We start from the raw sequence: 18493 nt of genomic DNA, 5'->3' as shown, positions 1-18493 counted from the left end.
CTTGGAGGGTAGGCGAAGCCTCAAGTATTTGGTGCTGAGCCAGACCTTCTGTCCAGGTTGAAAAACTGGCACAGTTTGTCTTTTTCGATCCACGAAGAGCTTGTACTTAGCCGAGGCTCGCTGAAGATGTTGCTGGACCTTGGCCCAGATATCCTGAATATCAGTGAAAGTCCGGTGGAGCAGAGGTGAGGCTTGTGTCTGAGGGATTGGAAGCAGCAGATGAGGATGGCATCCATACACTGTAAAAAATGGCGAGGTATGAGAGGCAGTATGAAAACTGCTGTTATAGGCGAATTCTGCCCAGGGTAGCAATGGGGACCAGTCATCCTGTCAACTGTTAGTGTACATCCATAGGAAGGCCTTGAGAGTTTGATTGACCCGTTCCACAAGGCCATTGGTCTGTGGGTGGTAGGCAGACGAAAAGTGAGTGGTAATCTTGAAGGTAGAGCACAGGGCTCTCCAGAACCTTGACGTGAATTGAGAGCCCCAATCACTAATGATCCGCAGAGGGAGACCAAGTAAGTGGAAAATGTGTTGGATAAAGGCCATGGCAAGGGTGGCAGCAGAAGGAAGGGCCTTCATAATGGAGGAGTGGCCTAGTGCACTGGTCTTGCAATCCAGAGGTGGCCCGTTCAAATCCCACTGCTGCTCCTTGTGATCTTGGGCAAGTCACTTAACCTTCCATTGCCTCAGGTACAAACTTAGATTGTGAGCCCTCCTGGGACAGAGAAATATCCAGAGTACCTGAATGTAACTTACCTTGAGCTACTACTTAAAAAGGTGTGACCAAATCTAAATAAATAAAATGGGCCATCCATGAAAATCGGTCCACCACTACCTAAATGACTGTGTACCCTTGGGATTCAGGGAGCTCAGTAACAAAATCCATTGATATTTTCTGCCATGGGAGTTGTGGAACTGGTAAAGGCTGCAGGAGTCCCCACGGCTTGCCAGGAGGGAACTTGTTCCGGGCGCAAGTGGGACAAGTAGAAACAAAATCTTGAGCAATGCGAGGCCACAAATAATACTGAGATATTAAATGAAAAGTCATACGGAAACCAGGGTGACCCGCAAAAGTGGAGGAGTGTCCCCATTTGAGGACTTTCTTCCTGGTTTGAGGTGGCACGGAAGTTCTCGTTGATTTGGGCGAGACCAAGGTTGTGGAGGCAATGCAGGCAGCATTGAGCATGGGGTAACACTCTTCGGGTTCTTCAGAAGGGTTGAAGGCCCTGAATAGGGCATCAGCTTGCATATTTTTCTTGGCCGGTCGGAACACCAGGTGGAAGTTAAAACGGGCAAAGAATAATGACCAGCATGCCTTGGGTTCAACCTTTTGGCTTCCTAAAGGTATAGAAGATTTTTGTGATCTGTGATTACCGTGTGGGGTGCAAAGCACCTTCCAGGAGGTAGCGTTATTCTTAAAAAGCCAATTTAAGTGCCAACAGTTCCCGGTCTCTGACGGTATAATTTTGTTCGGCCGGAGAAAATTTTTTGAGAGAAGAAAAAACAGGGGTGATGTTTGCCAGACTCTGAGGCTTGAGAAAGGAGAGCCCCTGCCCTGAGGGAAGAGGCATCAACCTCCATAACGAACGGTCTTTTAACATCAGGACTTCGGAGTACTGGGGCGGACAGAAAAGCTCGTGTAAGGGTGGTGAAGGCGTCTAGGGCTTCCAGTGTCCAGTTACTCACATCTGCCCCCTTCCTGGTCAATGCAGTGAGAGGGGCAGTGATGATGGAGTATCGATGGATGAACTGCCGGTAGTAGTTAGCAAAGCCCACAAATCGTTGCAAGGCCGGAGACCCTGGGGCACGGGCAGTGGTGGGCTGGTAAATTTTTAACAACAGGCTCTCTCCTCGGTCTAACTCGGCGCACCCCCCTCCTGTCCACCTCGGCGCCCCCCCCGTCCACCACTGCGCCCCCATCCACCTCTGCACCCCCCCCCCCCCAAAATTGCAGAGCTGGCTATAGCCGGGGGGTGGCAATGCATTACTCTCTCCAGGAAAAAAAAATTAAATGATCCCAGGTTCCAATCTAATTCATGTTTAATATGGGATAAAATGCCATAAATAAGTAAATAAATATTAACTTTTAACGTTCAGCACCTGATTCTCAAAGTGGACATATTCCAAACACTATAATGAAAATACAATTTTTTTCTACCTTTGTTGTCTGGTGACTTTGTTTCTCTGATCATGCTGGCCCAGTATCTGATTCTGCTGCTCTCTATCTGTTCCCTTGACTCCGTTTCCAGGGCTTTCTTTCTATTTATTTCTTTTCTTTCCTCCTTTCTCCTTCATTTCTGGTCCTCCGCAGACTTGACTGTACAGTGGATCCAGCTTCTGCTTATTTTCTCCATCCATGTGCAGTTTCTCTCGTCACTTCCTTTCCCCTCATCTAATCTCCTTCCTCTATCTTCCCTCCATGTCCAGCATTTCTTCTCTCTCCCTCCCCGCCCCTCCATCCATGTCCAGAATTTCTCTTGCCCTCCCCTCCATCCATGTCTTGAAACTCTCTTCTCTCCTCTGCCCCCCTCTACCCATCCATGCCCAGCAATTCTCTCCCCTGCCCCCCTCAACCCATCCATGCCCAGCAATTCTCTCCCCTGCCCCCCTCTACCCATCCATGCCCAGCAATTCGCTCCCCTGCTCCCCTCTACCCATCCATGGCCAGCAATTCTCTTCCCTACTCCCCTCTACCCATCCATGCCCAGCAATTCTCTCCCCTGCCCCCCTCTACCCAGCCATACCCAGCGATTCTCCTCCCTCCCCTGCCCTCCCGTTCCCATCCATGTCTAGTGATTCTCCATCGCCCCCACCCTCCCCTCCCGCTCCCACCCATCTTTTTCTATTACCTCCATCAAAGCACCACGTTATTCAAAGCCCTGCTGGCCCATCTCTAGCCTTCCCTGCTTGCTTCTGATGAGTTCGTTCGTTCCCTCAGTCCCACCTCCGCGGAAAAAGAAAATTACGTCAGAATGACATCAGAAGGCGGGACTAAGGGCACGAACTCATCAGAAGCAAGCAGGGAAGGCTGGAGACGGGCAGCAGGACTTTAAATAAGGCGGCGCTTCAAGGGAGGTAATAGAAACTGACAGATGGGAGCGGGAGGGGAGGGTGGGGGCGAAGGTCATCGCTGGACATGTTTGGGAGCGGGAGGGGAGGTAAGCATGGCCTGTGATGGCGCCCTCCTGCCATGCTTACCTCATGCAATGGAGCCGGCTCGCCCTGAAGAACAACCGGCTCGCAAGAGCTGTCAAAATTTAACAAGTGGCTCTTGCGAGCTGGTGCGAGCCGGCTCCAGCACACCACTGGGCACGGGCCAATCTCGAATGGCTCGGAGTTTAGCAGGGTCCATTTGGAGGCCATTCGAGGAGATGATATATCCCAAGAATGGGACAGACCGTTGACTTAAGAAGTGTTATTATTTCAGCCATAGAAAATACATAGAAAAGTACTTACTCTTATCTTCAGTGAGCATTTCTACAAGAGAACAAAAGTGGGAAGAATCAGTGATGCAGCATTACTGGCACTAGAATGTACATACATTATGATAACCAGCTTTTCCTCTACACACACTAAAATGTTGTATATTGTGCATGAGGTCCAGGCAAATCACCAAGTGATCGTCACACCCACCAGCCACCCAGCTATTAACATATCTAATGATTGACTTAAGAACTGGAATAGTTTTCAGCCACAGTAAATAATCATACAATGACTCACGAAGGCCGATATTCATACTGCAGGAGGCAGCCCGCATAAGCTGAGCCCAGATAGTCTATGTTGGGCTGTTTGACCGGCATTCAATATCCAGGGATTTTTTGGCAGTGACGTGTTAACCGGCTATGCCGATATTCAGCACCAACCAGTTAACATTTTAGCAGTCAAAGAAAGTCTTGATATTTCAGTGGCCTATTTTGACCCCTCAACATAGCTGGTGCTGCGCTAAATATCTGCACCTAACTGGCTATGTTGCTTGATATAACCGGTTAGTGGCTAGCCAGGAGCTAACCAGTTATCTCCTGCTGAATATCTGTGGTTAGGCGGCTAATTGCTATTTAACCAACCAGGAGCCGTTAGTTTACATATCGAGGGAAAGCTTTTCTAAAAGAAAACAAACCTGGAAAGAATCTGATGATAAAGATGTGAAACAATATACATCACATAACAATACCACTGTGTATAATTGAGACTGAACTGTTTAGTAGTCTTTTGCCATTTTTAAATTGTGGTCTTATTTTGTTTAGCCCAGACATAAATAATATATATGAAGGTAATATATATTATGGGACACCAATTCTGTTTATAATGGGACTGAATTCTATAATATTCACATGCTTTGAATTCTCTACCATGGTTTAGTTTATCTATTATTGGCATTTTTAAAAATTATACTAGATGAGGAGATTCTAAATATTACTTGAAATTATTTCTGTTCATGATTCTACTGCTGCTTTGATATCTTTGCATTGGCTTCCTATTCATTGTTGAGCTTTATTTTGTTATGACCCGGTAGTAGTGAGCCCTTGTGCACGACAGAGCACGGCAGAGATGGAGTGCTACCGCACTCAGTCAGGCAGCCAGACAACCCCTAGCTTCACCTGGATAGCGACCACCGTTCACCGGGAGTTGAGCTCCCAGCTGCAGGCGGCCACCAGGACTTCTGGAACCGGCGGGGTTGCACAGCCGCTGACCAGGATGGCAGGGAACAGACACAGTCCAGAACCAGTACTCCGACAGGCAAAGAATAGTCAAAATCAGTCCAGGGTCAAGGCAGGCAGCAAACAAGCGTAATCCGAGAAAACTAGCCAAGGTCCAGTGCACAGGTAAACAGGACCAGAAGAATAGTCAGTGAACAGCACTCCCACAGCAACTCCTCTGAACAATTGAGGCCGAAGCAATGAAGGCCTGGAGGCAGTGCTTTAAATAGTGAAGTAATCAGAGCAAACCAAACTCAGGTGAATCCAACATGGCTGCCCCCATAGGAGATCCTCCCAAGACCAAATATGGAGTTCCTTCCTGTTCTCGTTTATACAAGATGGCTGCCCCCTCCTGAGCTAGCCAAGATGGCTGCTGCCTTTGCTCCAAGCCGGATGACGGCTGCCAGACTTAGGAAACTGAAACAGACCCTCCTAAGACTGAACCTTGTCCCTTTTGGACGGAGCTGCGGAATGACTTAGTCGGGAGGAGCGTCGAACAGGTGAGGGACGTAACATGTTTAAGCTAGCTTGTTCTTGTTTTTTTAAAACATTCAATGGCTAGTCTCCAGACTATTTTCTGATTTCTTTCCCTTATGTTCGTGGCTCATCTCAATGTAGAGATCCATTGCAATTGTTACTGCCATCTTTTCTAGGTGTAAAATATAAGAACATTTTGGAAATGTCTTTTTGCTATTTAGCCCCTCAATTTTGGCTTACTCTTCCTATTGAACTTTGAAGTTCTTTTAATCTGCAATTTCGTAAGAATCTTATGATCTACCTGTTAAAATGTTTTCTGTCTTAACTGATTTATTCTTTATTTTCTGTTTTTTTATTTTTAAAATTTTGTTACCCACTTTCAACCTCTGATAGTGGGAGTTGTTGGCAGGATACAAGAGATAAAGAATTACTTCACTGATACTCTTTTTATACTTCTGATTATAAGATCTATGAAGGATCAGAACCAATGGCCCTCTTCAGTATGGAACACTAAGGGCCCTGTTTTTTTACTAAGCTGCATTATAGGTATGTTAGGATTTTTAACACGTGTTAACCATGTACACGTGTTAACCTTGTACGTGCCTACAATATTCCTATAGGCAACTACACAGTTAAAAAGGCTAACGCGCCTTAGTAATCAGGGCCCTACATATTCACATTTGAAATACAGGGTTTTGCTTTCCCTGCTATTATACTCTGTCACCAGCAGAGTATCTCACCCTATGCTTCTGCTTATCATGCTTCATAAACCTGTTGTTTTCAGGTGGTAGATCTTTTTCTAGATCTGCTTTTTATTAGTTTATATTTTCATTTTAAGGTACATGCTATACACAGTTTCAGAATTTTTTATTTGCTCTTATTCGAATGACTAACTTGAAATTGATATCCATTAATGTCAATGGTCTCAATCACCCTGTGAAAAGAAAAAAATATCTTTGTATCTTAAGAAAAAATCCTGATGTAGTAATGTTACAGTAAACTCATCTGTCTCATAGGCAGTGGTGTGCTGGAGCCGGCTCGCACCGGCTCTACAGAGCCAGTTGTTAATTTTTGACCAGTTTTGCGAGCCGGTTGTTTCAGCAGGGATGGGAAAGTTTTTTTTTCCCTACGTGGGAGGCCTCCTCGTGCTGCATTGGGCTGGTTCCTGTGGGGGCGGACCGCCCCGGGTGAAAGCACAAACCAATATGGGGGGGTGTCCTAACGTCTGCTCTGACCTACCTATCTACCTACAGTGGTGGAAATAAGTATTTGATCCCTTGCTGATTTTGTAAGTTTGCCCACTGACAAAGACATGAGCAGCCCATAATTGAAGGGTAGGTTATTGGTAACAGTGAGAGATAGCACATCACAAATTAAATCCGGAAAATCACATTGTGGAAAGTTAAATGTAGGACTTTCTGGGACATATATAGAGATCATCGCGCTGTTGGACACATAGAAAGGGGAAGGGCAACAGAACAGGTCACTGGAGTCATGTGGACAGACAGGAAGGAACACGGGTGGAGCTGGGCCCCGGGGTTCCTCACAAACAAAAAATTTCACCGCTACTCGACAACCGGACATAGTAATGACTAAGCACAATTTAGTTCGGTTCCTTACTTGGAATGTGGGGGGTATTTCATCCCCAATCAAAAGAACAAAAATTCTAGCAGCCCTTAAAAAACATAGAGCGGATGTAGCCTGCTTGCAGGAAACCCGCCTCAATACAGAGGAACATCAGAAACTGAAGCGGGCGTGGGTAGGAGAAGTACATGCGATTCCAGCTGAGGGGAGGAGTAAAGGAATAGCTATTCTGATCCGCAAGGGATTAGTGGCCAAATCGGAAGTTATAGAAAGAGACACTCAGGGGAGATATCTGCTGATTCACCTATGGATTCAACATCGCGAATATACGCTGGTAGCACTGTATGGGCCAAATCTATTTGACAAATCATTCTATGAGCGGGTGGCCCAAAGATGTCTCATCCGCAAAACTATCCCCCTAATTATAATGGGAGACTTTAATCTCGTAGCAGATCCAACATTAGATTGTTCAACACCTAGACGGGCCAGCAGGGGAGGAATGAGATCGAGAGCCCTTCCACAATTCATGCAATCACTAAATTTGGTAGATGCGTGGCGGACTCTACATCCAGACTCACGAGACTATACTCATTTATCACGGGCACATGGCAGCTGGTCAAGGATAGATTACATACTGGTAGATCAAAACATGTTTCATATGGTAGCAGACGCAGTAATAGGGCCAGAAGAGGTCTCAGATCACGCGATGACATGGATTGACTTGACAGATCCAGGGTCATCTGGAGCCGGGGCGGGGTGGCGCTTCCCAACATACTTAGCCGCAGATACTGAATTCAAACGATACATACAAGATAGCTGGGAGGAATATGAAAAATTTAATGCAGTCCACAAAAGCCAGCCATCCTTGTTTTGGCAAGCAGCTAAAGCAGTATTAAGAGGGGCAATTATAGCCTTCACAGCAAAAAGAGAAAGGCGAATCACTAGAGCAATCACCAACCTAGAAAAAAGACTCCAAAAAGCAAAGCGCAGGTACATTAATAATCCCAACACACATTTCAAAGAACAAATGCAGTCAGCCAGAATAGCGTTAGATTCCCTCCTACAAGATCGAGCCTCTAGGGCATTAATACGTAGGAAATATCGGTTACAACGTTTTGGGAACAAATCGGGAGGCATGTTAGCACGTGTAATAAAAACCTGGGGAGGAAGCAGAGTAATAGTGGCGGTCAAGGATAAGGAGGGCCATATTCAAAACCAAAGAGACAAGGTAGCGAAGGTGTTTCGAGATTTCTATCAAGACTTATACTCTACGCCCATGCCCCACTCTACAGACTCTATTAATCAGTATCTAGAGCAGGCAGGGCTAAACAAACTTGGTGAGATGGAGTTAGAGGAACTCAATTCACCAATAACAGGGAAGGAGCTACAAGACATAATTAAAACGATGCCTAAACACTCGGCTCCGGGGCCAGATGGGTTCTCTAGTGCATTCTACCAAATGTTAACCCAGCAGATAATAAGACCTCTGCTCTCATATTACGAAGAGGTGGTGGATCTGGGAGAGTTCCCACTCTATGCTAATGAAGCGTTAATCACATTACTTTTAAAGCCAGGAAGGAAAGAAACGCAGGCAGACTCCTACAGGCCCATATCACTAATCAATGTGGATACAAAAATCATGGCCAAGCTTCTAGCAAACAGAATTCAGAGAGTGTTGCCGACATTAATAGATCCAGAGCAAGTGGGTTTTGTACGAAATAGACATGCCGCAGTAAATGTGAGGCGTCTACTTATGGCAATGGGACAATGTAGTTGTACAGAAACAAAGGCGGTCTTGGTGAGTCTGGATGCCGAGAAGGCGTTCGACAGAGTGGAATGGGAGTACATGTTTGCAGTGCTACAACACATAGGTGTCAAGGGATGGGCATATCAGGCGATTCAATCGTTATACTCGGGTCCCACAGCCGCAGTACTGATTAATGGCTCAAGAACAGCACAATTTTCTATAGCAAGGGGCACGAGGCAGGGCTGTCCATTATCTCCGGCCCTCTTCCTCCTCTCGATAGAACCACTGCTGAGGAGCCTGAAACTAGAAAGGGAGATAGCTGGGGTAGAGGTAGGGGGAGAGACAGTGAAAGCATTAGCGTTTGCAGACGACTTATTGATAATGACCTCTAAACCAACAACGTCACTGAGTGTGCTGATAAACAGGGTCTCCCAATTTGGTAAACTCTCAGGCTTTAAAGTCAATTTAGAGAAATCTAGTGTTATGCACATCCAGTCCAGCCCCGATGACATGAAGAGATTTAAATTCCCATTACGTAGAGCGGCAGGCGCCATCAAATATCTGGGGGTACAGATCCCGAGCGACTTATCCCAACTCTATAATCTGAACATTCAAAAACTGCTGACTGAAACAGCAACAAGGCTGGGTCATTGGCAGGGGCTACCTCTCTCTCTCTCGGGACGCATAGCGTTGTATAACATGATGATAGTGCCACGCTGGCTGTATATCTTTCAAGTTTTGCCATTATACCTTTCTAGTAAAGATGAAAAGCAGTTGAATGTAATGCTAAAGAAATTCCTCTGGCAGGGGAGAAGACCGCGACTGCCTCAGTCAGTGATGGAGATACCAAAAGAATATGGGGGAATGGGAGTGCTGAGCATGCGGCATATGACGGTGGCCTGTGCAATGAGACACATCAATGACTGGTTCCGTAACACATCAGATTTTTCAGCGACTCAAATGGAGAAAAACTTATTAAAACCCTTCCACTTCAGTAGTGCCCTTCATGGTTTGGGTAAGAGAACATTCCCAGTTTTGGCGGCCACTAACATTTTACAGACTGCGCAAAAAACCTGGAAGTGGATTTGCAGAATGCATCAATTCTCTTATAAAACTACTCCATACTTGACATTGAAGGGGAATCCAGACTTCCCTCCCGGAGATTTATACACGATGTTTAAACGATGGGAAGACCAAGGAATAATCTACCTTCAACAAATACTAACAGAGGAAGGGAAACTAAAATCATCTACAGATCTTCAAAGGTCAAAGCTGATAACTCCGAAAGACTATTTCCACTATTGGCAGCTACAGCATTATGTGTCTAGCCTGGAATGGGAAGACCTAACAGAAGATGTCCAAGTGGAAGTGGCAGAGGCATTCTCATTCAACTCTCAACAGAAAGTGCCTTTGAAATACCATCACAGACACATCAAAGATCATAAGCTGGAATTGGACTATGATAAATATGCTGGGGGATGGGAGAGTGACTTGAATATCACAGTAACGTCTGACATGTTCAAAAGACATGTCCTGACAATCCAACGATCCTCCTTATTATCAGCACATTGGGAGATGCAGTATCGATTTGCCCTCAGACTACACATTCCCCCACGGCGAGCGTTTCACATGGGAGCCTCCCCAGACGGAGAATGCCCCAAGTGTGGGAAGGAGGGAGCGACTTTGGGGCATATGTTCTGGCTCTGTGTACAGGTGGAGGAATTTTGGAAGATCATTCTGAGACAAGTCTCTAAATTGTGGGCTATAGATTGGCGATATTCCCCGTTGCTGCTATTTGGTAATCCTGAGGTGAATGCCCCGGTCCCAGGAGGCTGCATTGCATTCATAAACCGGGCCATAGTCATAGCGAAGGCAACAATTCTTGTAGATTGGCTTTCCCCAGATGGTCCCTCAGCACAGGTGTGGAGAATGAAAATGGTGGCATTAATGCGTTTGGAAAGACAGATGTGTCAAGGCAGGCCAGAATCAGACTTGCAGCAATTCCTAAAGAAATGGAACCCATTTATACAGACATTACCACATGCTTCAAAGAGTTACCTGTTGAACTTTTAGTGACAACAGCTTGTATTCAGACTGTCAGAAAGTATCCTAGATTTTGAAGGGAAGGGAGGGCAGGGAGGGAGGGTTTGATAACTGGGAGAGGTAGGAGAAAGGGGTTAATTGCGGATCAAAGAGTTACTCTATGATTCATTGTGGAATGTGAAGCGAAACTTGACAACTCCATGATATAAGATTGTTTATTATTATACGCTCTGAAATAGTATGTGTGGTCTCTGTCAATATCAACTGCAATGGTTAAATATAAACAGATTTAAGGCAGAGGGATAAGAAACGGGGTTGGGGTGTCTGGGGATAAAAAGAAATTTCATTGACTGTGAAATGCTGACTGATGTTCTTGTATAAGATTTGTGTACAAGTTGATGTTTCCTGTTCATATGTATTGACCTTTCAGTCAATAAAAAGATTTAAATATAAAAACAAGTTTAAAAAAAGGCCCGTTTCTGGAAGAAATGAAACGGGTGCTAGCAAGGTTTTCCTTGGAGTGTGTATGTTTGAGAGTGAATGTGCAAGTGTGTGTGTGACAGTGAGTGAGACTGGGTGTGAGTGTCTGTGAGAGTTTTTGTGTGTGTGTGAGATTGAAAGTGTGTGGCAGGGTCGCCCCCCCTTCCTCCCAGGTTCCAGGGTCATCCCCTTCCCTCCGAGTTTCACAGTCCATCCCTCCCTCTGTGTTTCAGGGTCCCCCCTCCGTCCCTCCCTTCCGTTTCCAGGCCCCCTCCCTCCGATTTTTAAGTCATCTTCACTTACCAAGTGGAGAGTGGTGGATGCTTGGAATGCCCTCCCGCGGGAGGTGGTGGAAACGAAAACGGTAACGGAATTCAAACATGCGTGGGATAAACATAAAGGAATTCTGCTCAGAAGGAATGGATCCTAAGGAGCTTAGACGAGATTGGGTAGCAAAGCCGGTGGCGGGAGACGGAGATGGTGCTGGGCAGACTTATACCGTCTTTGCCAGAGCCGATGGTGGGAGGCAGGACTGGTGGTTTGAAGGCGGGGATAGTGCTGGGCAGACTTATACGGTCTGTGCCAGAACCGGTGGTGGGAGGCGGGGCTGGTGGTTGGGAGGCGGGGATAGTGCTGGGCAGACTTATACGGTCTGTGCCCGGAAAAGGACAGGTACAAATCAAGGTAAGGTATACACAAAAAGTAGCACATGTGAGTTTATCTTGTTGGGCAGACTGGATGGACCGCGCAGGTCTTTTTCTGCAGTCATCTACTATGTTACTATGTTTTTGCTATCTGAACCAAATTGCTCTATAGCAGAATTAGTCAACACAGTAGATACTTTTTCTAAATTTTCTGGATATAAGATAAATTGAGACAAATCTGAAGTAATGCCCCTGAATAAGAGTACCACTCTTATTGATATAGGTACGGCAAATTTTCATTGGTCTCCCTTACAACTAAAATATTTAGGAATATGGTTAACAAATACCCCATATAAACTATTGAACATAACACAACTAAAATCACAAGAGGCAACGCAGAAATGATCTCCACTACATCTTTCATGGTGGGGCAGACTGGACACCATAAAGATGATTCTTACTCCTCAAATTAACAAGCTGAAAAGAATCAGATCTTTCTTCCCGTTTTCTACTTATCGTTCCCATGTACAAACATTAGTCATTTCACAATAGGATTACTGCAATTCAATCTATTTAGGGAATAAGGAATCCCTCATCAAGAAAGTTCAAACTACCCTAAATACTGCTGCTAGACTCAAATGCAAAGCTTCAAAATTAGATAGGGCATCCCCACTATTGTCTAAATTACATTGGTTACCAATGAAAGTCAGAACCTGGATGCCAAGTTCCAAGTCTAAATACAGACATCCGTCTTTTTGATCATGGACATCCTTTGCTTTCCTGTAATAAGAGCTAGACATACATATTTTGGCCCCTCCCTAGTCCCAATCAAATGCACCTAGACCACTTCCCCTTGTCATATGGATGTACTGCAGTCATAGACGTCCATATTCTGGCTTTATAAAAATCTGTATTTGGACATCTATGCAATATGGATGGTTTTCAGATGTCCTTAACACAAATAGAGCTTCTAAAATAACCACCATATTCAGCAGTACTCCCTGTTTAATTAGTGCCAATGAATATATGCCTGACTGGCAATCACTTCCCCGACTACCCATTTACAGTTAGGACTGCTATTCAGCAGCTCTAATTTTAAATGAATAACCCACAGTATCTGTTTAGTGGCTCAATAGTGCTGGTAAACATAAGAGCCAGGTCTGCTTTTGCCCCTTCGCTTTTTCTAGACATAAAAATGTGGCTGTTTCCATGGGGAATTTTCAAAGTGTCAGTATGCATGCATTTTCATTTTCAAATTTGTTAGAGTTTACATAGAGCAGAGTGCAGGAAAGCTCTTCTAAGTTATCCAGATTAACAGTGTCATTGCATGGCACCTAAAATTGCACACCAAAATTGATCAACAAGCCCTCAACTAGCAATAATTGGGCGCCAAAAGTCAATTGGCAAATGGCTATGTGCTATTCTGTAAGACTTGGCACCTAACTCTCATAGCGTGTACCTAAATAGGGGGCATAGCCAGGGGGGCATGCTAGAGGCATTCCAAAATGTTGCAAGTGGAATTACAGAATTCACCCACAGCAAACCTGTTGTGCACTGACATTTACACCTGCCCAAAAAATTAGGCGCTGGATCCACACCGAATGCTATTTTATAATAGGCACGCTCCCTTTATAACCTAGTACTTAGAGCTGAATTTTTTTGATGCTGAATATTTGGTGCCTTTTATTGAATTCCTTCCTATATGGATAATGGCCAGGAATATTCAGGTAGTTTTAAACACCAGAACCACCATTTAAAGGAAATACTGATTGAGATGTTTAAATATTGACCAGTTAGCTTCTATATCTTGTCTCCTTTATCTCCCAATGACATTGGTACCCACATGCATCATGACAGCTGGTTTCTCTCTGGTATTTAATGAAACCTTAATTTGGTGTCTTATGAAGTCCACTACTTTAACATTAGACAAGTTACCACGTGATCCTCACATGTACCAGCAAGTTAGTTATTTATATTCCAAATGAATGACTCTTAGGAACTGGAATATTTTCAGACATAGTAAATGAATATAAAATTACTCACCAACATCTGCATAAAGCTTCACTACAGGAAAACAAAACAGAGAAGAGTCAGTGCATTCAATAAAAGCCATTGGGACTGATATTCAAAGGATGTGTGCTTGAACTGAGAGGTTTGCTCCTACACTGGCCTCTCTGAAAATTTACTATGGCCGAGTTCTTAAATTAATGCTCAAAGTGTTACTTAACTGAATGATTACTAAAGGAAATTAGGATTTGGAGTTAACACAGATTTTAGTGGGTGTTAGCTGGAAATCTAATGCTTTTCCTTTTGAGGATATGTTTTATACAGGTCATGTGCTAATACAGTCATTAGCACGAAGTAACTGCTAGGATTTAACAGCAAAGCACATAGCAATTGCTACCTTGGAAGGGCTAAATGATCCATCCTTAACAGAACTATATATTGTGCCTGAAAAATCAACATCGATTAAAGACACTCATAGCGTGATTCTATAAAGATTGTACACAACATAATTGAACAACAAGCCAATCAGTAATGATAATTGGGAGTTAACAATTATCAGCAGTAATTGGTAATAATTAGGATTTAGGCACATATCTAATTATATAACAGATTGCGCCTAAATCCTATCGTGCATAAAATTTTGGGGGCATGGTTAGGGGGCTTGCTCTCGGATTTTTGCGTGTTGATAGAAAATCATGCCTAAGTGTGCCTAACTTAGGCACCAGTATTTAGGCATGCTTATAACAGATCTAAATGCAGCCGCCTACAGTTAGGCACACCTTACTGCTAAGCGTGAATCTATAAAAGACAAATCTATAAAGGAATCATATTTGTTATAGAATCGCACTAAGTGCATCACTTTATCAGCGCTGCTTTTTAGCACTACTTATAGAATTTACTCCTTAGTGTATTACCTAGATCACCCTAACAAGATAATGTTGCAAAGCCCATGCAGTGCCTTCTTCCAGAAAAATTCCTTACCGCAAGCTCTAATAGGTATGTTACCACTAGCAATTGCCTCTACAGAATCCCTGCTTAGTGCACTGTATCCCAGTGCCTTTTCTTGCATCTATTCTATAGTGTCCAGAGAAGCTGTTTGCAGCTGGATGTGTCTAAAGAAAATATATCCCGGCTCTTTTGACTAACAGGAAAAATTCTATGCAGAATGTTACAACAGCCATACCAATTTACTGGTATTTCTGAACATGAGACAATCCATTGGTTGTTAGTCTGCGAGTGACTTGTGAAAACAAATAACCTGAATTTAATGTGATTATGACTGAAAGAGTTCATACCTTAGTTAGTTTAATGGAAGATTAAAACATATTTTGATCCAATGTCTTCTGTGTTTCTCCTTTCACCTCTTCTATATAATAAGCAATTTGCAACCATTGGGCATGTTAATTAGGAAACATGGTATTTTAGCTTATATATATATATATATTTCATTTGTCTGTTAAATGATAGCAACAAGATTTGAAGAGATTATAATTTGTCTGGCTAAGGTTTGGTTTGGATGGAGTTGAGTAAATTGAAACAGAATGTATCCAAAACTCAGTGGTGTAGGAAGGGGGGGGCGGTGGGGCGGTCCGTCCCGGGTGCACGCCGCTGGGGGGGTGTCGTCTCCACTTGTTCACTGCTCTCTCTGCCCCGGAACAGGTTACTTCCTGTTCTGGGGCAGAGAGAGCAGGGGAAACAACGGAGAGGACGCAGCTCCCAGCGACAGCACTCGAGGCGGAGTGGTCCTCCCGCCCGCCCCCCTTGGTAAGACTGCGCTCCGGGGGAGGGTGCTTTCGCGCTCCGGGGGGTGTGTGTGCCGTGCTGCACCTGGGGGGGGGGGGGGCACAGCGGCGAACCGCCCCGGGTGTCAGCTGCCCTCGTTACGCTTCTGCCAAAACTACTTGTTCAAGCTTTGCTAATATTATGTAAGATATTGTAATGAGATGATTGATGAGTGAAACAGAAGAAATATCAAGGGTAGCTTCTGGTAAAATTTTAAGGGTAATCATAGAAAAGGATACACTACTGTAAGCCCCTCCCCCACTCCTGGGTTAAGTTCAACCTACCAATGTGTTGTGGCTCAGTTATTGTAAGTAGTCTGGACTGAGTGCCACGCACACAGGACCCAGAAGTGGAGAGAAGCTACAAATAAAATTAGAGTAAGAACTGATGGCATTTTTATTTGAAGCAATTAATAACACAACATTTTTAATAGTTCCCCAAAATACACTCCTATTGGTGGTACCACCTTCTTCTTATACTACTTGTGTCTTGTACCAAAACTGTAGCACTTATACACTTTAGCAACTTGACCAACCAGAATACCAGGTAAGTATTTCTTCCTTTCTCTTTCTTTTTAATGGCAAAACAGATGTCACTAAGCTGTAGAGGACTTATTCTCTTGGTCAGTGTTGGTAGAAGCCTTTCTTGCGTGGGGGCCCAGAACCTCTCCAGATGCCGGCACTGCAGAACTTTTCTTCTTCCTAAACCTTTCCTTAATAAAATAAATGGAAGGCAATACCCTCTCTCCCTATCTTAAAATAGTGTTTCCCTGCCTGTGACATTACATTAATTACATCAACACTGTGGCCTCTTGCTAATAACAAAATGAAATTAAATTAAAACACCCTTGCTAGCAAATCCTAGTCTCACTTAGTGGCCCTATTCTCATAGAAGCAGATCTGCAGTGCATGCACACTCTTTCTGCTGTAGCATTCGCTCTCTACATCTCTACATTCCAACTCCTATAACATTCCACTCCAGTCCCTCACCCATACACAGGCACTTTAACACTGTTTTGACCTTTAAGTACCCCGGATCCCAGATTAGGGTCTCACACAAGTAGTTTCCCACTAACTAGCATGCATTCCCTCCTGCTATTACCCCTCAGGCGTACAGAACCTCCTATTTTTAATTTTCAATTAAAAAATAAATAATTTCAACTTCAGCCCGCAGGAAACTGACATTCAGGCTTTCATCACAACTCCTTTCCCTCACTCCCAAACTCTTTTACTGTCAATTAGTGACTTAAATCCCCTACAATGGTCAGTCAGTCTCAGCCACCCTGTAACACACAACCTCACCGTCTTCTGCCTCAACCGCTTCCAGTGCCACAGCCTTCTCCCCTTTTAGTTCAAGCACAGACACACTCACAGTGCTTCCTCTCTCCTCATTCTGCCCAACTCTCAACTGCTTTTTCCCTTCTCCTCTGCTGACCAGCAAGTCGTTTCCCAGACAACGGAGTCTCAGCTGTCAGCAAATTCTAAGGACCTGCACTGCTGGCCACAACGGAACTCTGAGGCAACTCAGGTAATTTTATCTATTGAAAAAAAAAAATTCCATTATAACCCCTATGGTTACACTACCATCAACCGGCTCACCTTTCTCCACTTGTCTATTTACGCCTTCAAAGAAATGAAGCAAATTGGTGAGGCAAGACTTCCCTTGGCTGAACCCATGCAGACTCTGTCCCATTAAATCATAATTGGCAAGACTTAAGAAGTGTTATTATTTCAGCCACAGAAAATACATAGAAAACTACTTACTCTTCTCTGCAGTGAGCATTTCTACAAGAGAACAAAAGCAGGAAGAATCAGTGATGCAGCATTACTGGCACTAGAACATACATATATTATGATAACCAGCTTTTCTTCTACACACACTAAAATGTTGTATATTGTGCATGAGGTCCAGGCAAATCACCAAGTGATCGTCACACCCACCGGCCATCCAGCTATTAAAATTTCTAATGACTGTCTTAAGAACTGGAATAGTTTTCAGCCACAGTAAATAATCATACAATGACCAACCTGTCACGTTTGTGACCGTTTCCTTGTCTGTGCTCACCTCGCCCTCTGGTGGCCAGACCTGGTGGCTGCAATGGACTGTCTGTTTACTGTCACCCGTTCCAGACTTCAGCCCAGTTCAGTCCAGATCTTCCGGGCTGCCAGAATTGCTTTCCTTGATTGTACCTGAACAGCACCCGTAGTTGCCTTGTGATTGCTGCAGCTGAGCTTTAGCAGCTGATGGGCTTTATTAATCACCTAGAAATTCTGTGTTTGCCTTTGCATCGTCTAAGGTCCCTGGTATGTGGGTATGCTCTGTGCACTTCTGCCTAGTCTAGTTTGATTCTGAGTTCTTGCCTGGTTCTTGTTTGTTTGTGTGTAGTTAGCTTTGGTTTTATTGTTTAGTTCCTAGCCTTGTTTCTGGTCTGCATTTCCTTGTCTTGTGTCTGTGTTCTTTATTAATGGCTGCTTGGCAGATTTTAGTCCTGACTCCCTCCTGTCTGTGTTTCTGTCTTAGTGGCTGCCTGGCAGCTTGTAGTCTTGACTCTGTTGTGTGTTTCCTGCTTGTATCCAGTTCCTGCCCAGTCCGGTAAGTCCTGCCGGCCGCCTGCACCCAGGGGCTCAACTCCTGGGGAAGGGTGGTCAAGTGCAGGTGAAGCCTTTCTCCAGTCCTGTGTTCCAGTCCAAGTGTTCTTGTCCAGTGTGTTCCTGCTTTGCTTATCCCTGTCTGCAGTCCCTGCTTTGTGTATGTGTTAGCCCAGTGCTGGTTGGGGTGGTTTTGCCTGCCACTGCTCCTCCTTGGCAGCGGTCCAAGGGCTCACAAACCTAGCTGCTGCTTTGAGACCTGACAACCAAGGCTGATATTCATACTGCAGGAGGCAGCCCGCATAAGCTCTTCTGACTAACAGGACCAATTCTATGTAGAATGTGGCAACAGCCATACCAATCCCATAGATGACTGGTATTTCTGAAGATGAGACAATCCATTGGTTGTTAGTCTGCGAGTGACTGGTGAAAACAAAAAAC

At 44.5% G+C, this 18493-nt stretch overlaps 1 pseudogene; it reads right to left on the bottom strand.

Moving 5' to 3' along the window:
* The window catches only part of LOC115466352, a 168929-nt pseudogene that overhangs the window by 70694 nt on the left and 79742 nt on the right, over positions 1-18493 (bottom strand).

Source organism: Microcaecilia unicolor, chromosome 3, assembly GCF_901765095.1.
Source record: "Microcaecilia unicolor chromosome 3, aMicUni1.1, whole genome shotgun sequence".
Taxonomy (NCBI): domain Eukaryota; kingdom Metazoa; phylum Chordata; class Amphibia; order Gymnophiona; family Siphonopidae; genus Microcaecilia; species Microcaecilia unicolor.
Note: the sequence above shows the minus strand (reverse complement) of the source record. Positions and strands in the feature narration are given on the sequence as shown.